Source organism: Monodelphis domestica, chromosome 5 (assembly GCF_027887165.1).
Source record: "Monodelphis domestica isolate mMonDom1 chromosome 5, mMonDom1.pri, whole genome shotgun sequence".
In the NCBI taxonomy this organism is placed as follows: Eukaryota; Metazoa; Chordata; class Mammalia; order Didelphimorphia; family Didelphidae; genus Monodelphis; species Monodelphis domestica.
This window is the reverse complement of record NC_077231.1, coordinates 12,188,506-12,194,655: the sequence shown is the minus strand read 5'-3', so window position 1 is coordinate 12,194,655 and position 6,150 is coordinate 12,188,506.

Here is a 6,150-nt window from a genome sequence, read left to right as displayed (position 1 = left end):
GACGTGTGCTTAGATATTTCTCTCTGCCCTGGGCCCCCTAGTAGCATGACCAGGGACTGTTCCTGCACAAGGTAGGCACTTCAGAAATGTTTGTTGAATTATTCCGTGGGCCAAGAGAGAAAGTTAGACGTCTTGGTTAATGGAAAGAGTCCTGGCTTGGGAGGCAGGGGCATGGGACCCATTACCCCTAAGGCCTTGGTACCCTTTCCAGACATTCCATATTCCACCCTCCATCCAAACTGGTCTATTCACCTCCCTACCTGGCCACCAACCCTCTTCCAACAGAATATAAGTCCCCTGAGTGTTCATCTTTGAACTTGACTGGCTGGTACTTAGCAGGTGCGCCTCTAAATAGTAAGAAGAGATTAATAAATAAAAGGAATTTGCCCAAGCTTGTCAGAGGTGGAACTCCAACCCAGATCTATACTTTGCCATAATGCTTCACATCTGGCTTATCCTAAGTCAATGGAATTGATTTGCCTCCAATTGTTCCTCTGTAAAGTAAGGGTGAGAAGTGGATAGAGAGGAAAGAGCCCCATATTTGGGGTCCCAGGCCCTGGGTTTAAATCCTACCCTGGCCACTTGTTCTCTATGGAAACTTGGGGAGATCTCTTCTCCTTGGGCCTCAGTTCCCTCATCTGTAAGGCAAGAAGTGGCTCTGGGTGGCCTCAAAGGCCCCTTTTAGGTCTTCTGAATTATTTCTGAGCTAAATAAGCCCTTTGAGGGCAGGTCCCTCACACAGTTTGGCACATAGTAGGGATTCCAGAAATACTGATTTAATTCTGCTCCAATAGAAATGGGGGCTTGGCCTTAGCATGGCCAATGAATTCAGTGGAAGGAGAGGTAAGGAACTTTCTCTCTGCTTTGGAGCCTGTTAAAGCATCTGTCCCAGCCCCAGAAGTAATCCTGAGCTCTAATTTCCACTATGCCTTTTGGGGTCCTTCCTCTTAATTCCTTATGGGAATCATTATCTCCTCCTTGGTAGAACAGCAATACCCTGAGACCAGGGCATGTTTGAATGCCCAGCTCCCAACTGCCAGCCAGGCACATAGTAGGAGTTTAATAAATGCTGATTAATTGATCCTTGCCTCTTAGGATAATTGGGAAGATGAAGGGAGAATCATGAAGGTGAGGATACTGGGAACAAGATTTAACCAACTCCCATCAGACCATGGAGAAGACATGGAAACCATGGCCTCTATCCCTGCCCCAGTGCTCATGGCTGGCCATGCCAAGTGTGAGGATATCCCTCCTTTACTGTTGGTATCTGCTGATTGAGAAAACACACAGCAATAAGGAAGAAAAGACTTCTCTGTAAATTTGTCTCTTAATCACAATGGGATCTCCCCCTTCCCCAGAGAGAGAGAGAGTGTGTGTGTGTGTGTGTGTGTGTGTGTGTGTCTGTGGCTCCCCTTCTTGGGCCTGACTCCATAGAACCCAAAGTTCCCTGTGAGCTAGGACAGAACTACTCTCATGTTATTTTTATATTTTTATAAAATATATGTTTAATTATTTGGTTAAATATTTTCCAATTACATGAAAATTTTTAACATTTATTTTTTAAAAATTGAGTTACACATTCTCCCCACCACAGAAGGGAAGCAATATGGTATCAATTATATATGCGAAGTCATGTGAAATGTTTCCATATTTGCCATGTTGAAAAAGAAAACAAAGAAACTTATCCATAAAAAGAAAGAAAGTTTTAAAGAATCTGCTTCTATCTTCACTGAGTCCATCAGATTTTTCTCTGGAGGTGGAGAGCATGAGAAATCATCATGAGTCCTTCAGAATTGTCTTAAAGTCATTGTGTTACAGAGTCATCACACAATGTTACCATGTCCAATGTTCTCCTGGTTCTGCTCACTTCAGTCTGCCTCAGTTCATACAAATCTTCCCAGGTTTCTCAGAACCCCGCCTTCATCATTTCTTACAGCATATTAGTATTCCATCACCATCATCTACCACACCGTTTAGCCATTCCTCAGTTGATGGACATCACCTTGCTTTCTAGTTCTTTGCTGCCACAAAGAGAGCTGCTCTGAATATTTGTGTACAAATAGGTCCTCCCCCCCCCCCCCCACTTTTTTTTGGAGCTAATTTTATGCAGTGAAAGGTTGGTCTCCAGGTTCCACCAGCCCAGACCATCCAGGGCCAAGCATGGTCTTAGGGCTGTCCCTTTGTATAAGAGGTATTTAGAAAGCAAGACTTAACCCCTCCTTTACTGTAGGCAGGGCTGTCCAGAGTTGGGTGTCTATTGATTTCCCTCCCATCAGAGCTGGGTGTCCCTCCTGGAACCTGGAAAGAGAGTTAGGAAAATAAAAGCAGGCTCCACTGAGACATAATCCTTCGGTACTTATCATTGCCAGAGATGGTTGTGGCTGAAAGCAGCCTCGGTGGAGGACGCTTCAAAGAGTTTGGGATCTCCTCAATGTATGTAGATCTTTCCTCCAATGGTGCAGACTGTGACCCTCTGCATTTAACACTTGTTCGCATTTTCCCATCATTCCCCATGGAGGTCTCTGGAATCTTCTCTATGGAGCCCAATGGAGTCCCCTGGCTCTCTTCGCAGCCAGCCTCCTTTCTTTTCCCATCTCCTACCTCTCGGATATGATGATCCTTGATGCTATTTCTCTTCAGTTCTGGACTGAAAAGGTGTCATGTCTTCCCCACATCTTCCTGACACTTCCCTGCTGCCTTCAACTTGAAATCTGGGGAGACCAGGTCATTCTGTGCCTAGCAGCCACATGGCATCACCAGAATATTGTGAGAAAGAAAGGCCTTTGGTTCAAGGAGGGCTTTGCTTCTCTAGTGAGCTCTCATGGGAGTCAAGAAGTATGGGTTCAGGGGACAGCTAGATGGCTCAGGGGATTGAGAATCAGGCCCAGAGACAGGAGGTCCTGGGTTCAAATCTGACCTCAGCCACTTTCTAGCTATGTGACGATGGGCAAGTCACTTGACCCCCATTGCCTAACCCTTACCACTCTTCTGCCTTGGAGCCAATACATAGATGGAAGGTAAGGGTTTTAAAAAAAAAGGAAATACAGGTTCAAATCCCACCAGCATTGACTCACTGAAAGTGAGTGGTATCTGAAACAAATGATTTTTTCTCTCTAGTCATTGGCTAGGGGGCCATGGAGCACATAGAGCCTGAGGCTAGGGATGGTAGGACCAGACTTCTGAAGCTCTCCCTCTGTTCAGCCATCTGCTTGGCTCTCCTGGACTCTTAGAGGCTGGGAGAGATGCTGCCTAGGTTTTCTGCAGGGGTAGAGCTGGCCACCCTTTCCTTCCTGAGGTCCAGCCCTAGAGCCACTACTATGGAAGGGCAGAAGAGATCCAGGAAATGGCTCTTGGACAGCCTGATGGGGAGAAAGTTCCTTTTCAGGAGGTTGGAGGTAGCTGCAGAGCTGGCCTCCTAGGAGAGAGGAGGCAGGAGCAGATGCCAGGCAAGGGGAAAGCCTATGGGAACTCAGGATAAGGGCAGCAGCCTGGGCTGGGCAGTATTTGGCTATTGCTTCCATCGCTGGCCTCAGTAGTCTGGGCCTGTCCTTTCCCCCCTTCAGTTCTACGTCCTCCTTGGTACAAGGAACTCTCATGATGCCAACATCCTCCCGTGCCCAGGCAGCAGAGTGTCTGTGGGGTTGATCCTCACGTGTCTTTCCGAGCCCAGGCCCCCAAGATGGCCATGAGGAGGGCCAGAAGGACCACAGTGTAGATGGTGTGGATGGTGGGCAGCTGTTCCTCCTGGCCCCACCTGTGTTTGTTACTGCAGGCCCGGGGCCAGCTGGGGTCTGCCTTCTGTCGGTGTGCACGGAGAGAATGGATCCTGGAAGAAAACCAGGCCAGGTTTCAGAAAGAGGCCGAAGGACACCCGGGAGAGCAGAGACAGAGGCGCCCCAGAACCCCTGAAGGACCCAGGCTGCCCCTGGAACACACCTTGAGGATACGGAAGCCAACCCACTCATCTGACCCACCAGGAACCCACCAGTGAGTTTTCTGGTCTGGGAAGTGGGAACACTGCTGCTGTGTTTGCTCTGCTTTCCAGGATTAGAGGATAATGATAATAACAAATGCTATTCATGCAATGCTCCCAATGTGCCAGAGTCTGGGCTAAGTGCCTTACCGAGCACCAGAGGAAAAGAAAGCTTTTATTTTGATGTTTGTTACTTGGATCAGACCTGTGATTTGGGGGTTTTATGGAACTCCTAGTGGGGAAACTCCCACCCACAGTGGGACCTCTGCCTGGGGTTCTGAGAGGTCACCTACGACACAGAGACCTTTTGGGTGGGAGGCAGGGCCTGACCCCAGGTCTTTCTGAGTCCAAAGTCAGCTCTCTGTCCACTCTACCACAGCTACTTCTCATGGTTTTGTGAGGGTAACAAAATCCTTCTGAAGAAAACCTATCTCCATTCCACCAGGCCAGTGACCTCTCCATTGCATCATGCTGCCCCCTGGGGAAGATGCCTGTGGCTCTTACCTTCTGGAGACATTCATGCTGTTGGGGTGTCTGTCCAAGACTGCTGGAAGCACAGCTCTTGGGTTCCTGACCAGGGTCTTGGCACTGGTCTCAATGCCGGTGCCTGTGGCCAGAGAGCAGCTCCTTGCCCAAGCACCCTGATCTAGAACTAAACTTGCCAACATGAGTAGTTCGGCCCCCTTCGTCACCTGAGATAGAGCTCAGAATCCAGGGCTTTGTGTCTGAGTTAAAGTCCCCCAGACCACCCCCTGGGAGCCCCAAGGACAAATCCCAACTGGGCTGTTCTTTGGACAGCTGCAGCCTTATGTGCAGTGGGGTGGGAGGCTCTCAGCTGCCCAGCTGGCCTGTATCCGCCCCCAGGAGTAGATGGGAAAGCAGCCAGCCAGGAAGAGACTCCAGACTCTTATAGGCCAAACGAAGGGGGCAGGCAGTCTCTTCCACAAGCATGTGCTGCTGGGGGACTTGGTCTTTCAATTTCCGTGAGTACCTGCATCCGGAGAAGAGGGGTTGGTCCAGGCCAGGACAGCCATAGCAGTTTGCCAAATATCCAGGTGGGTGGGAGTACTCTGGAGAGAGACGGGAGTCTGGGCTGTCTCTGGTTAATCAATAATCCATCAATCAAAGGTTTATCAAAAAAAGCTTATAAAGCTACACAAGCCATTGGTCCATTGAAAAGTCCGCAACTGGATTAAACGGAGGGACGTGTCTCTAAAAGTGTCTTGACATGGGTTGGGAAGATTGGTTATGCTTCATGGATTCCAAACCAGACTTCTGGAGGTCCGGGCAGCCAGTGAGGGATGTGTCCAGTCAAGACTCTGATTTGGGAGGGGCAGGGCACCTCGGCCTCTCTCCCATCTAGCCTCCTGAGGGAAGACCTACTGAACTGAGGGAAGCAGACCCCTGGGACTTTTTCATCAGTTTTCTCTCAGTGTCCCCTAAAAAACGGTGGTGTCTGCATTAGAAATCCAAGACAAATTAGGCCCTCCAGAATAGGATGTGACTAAGGAGCCCAGAAGAAAAACAATGCCAAGGTGAACTTTCAGAGCCCTTCACAAAGGGCAGAAGAGGCTTTCCAGCACCCAGGAGATGTGAGCTACCTCTTTGCTACATATGCTAAGCCTGAGCTCACATTCGCCTGGTGGAAGAAAGCGGAGGAAGAGAGGATGTTGTATCAGCTGTTCTTATTATATTTTTTTCTACAAAAGCTAATTAAATATGGCTTACTCCTTGCTATTGCCTGTAATAGTAATAGGAGTACAGTGCTGGGGCTCAGGAGTTATAGCTGTAGAAACACATCCCGCCTCAGCCTTTCAAAGTTCTGGAGAAACTTGAGGGAAGATGTTTTGAGTTATAGCACAGTAGGTAGGGTCAGTTTCGTAAGCCCAAGGTCCCGAGTTCGATCCTCAAAAGGGGGATATGATACAATGGGAGAAGCTTCTAAGGCAAAAAGAGGCATCTGATGGGACCCACTCAGAACTAACTCAAGGTCTATTGTTAGCCCGAGACCTGCGAAGTAGGACTTTCCCTCAGGGAGAAACTCTCTTGTGACAAGGTCAAAACCGGGGGTTTCTACCTCCCAACCAAATAAACTGGGGGTTGCCAAATGCCTCTAAGCTACAAGTCTGGGGACTTCTAGATTCCACGTTGACACAAGGAAATGCAAAAATGGCAGA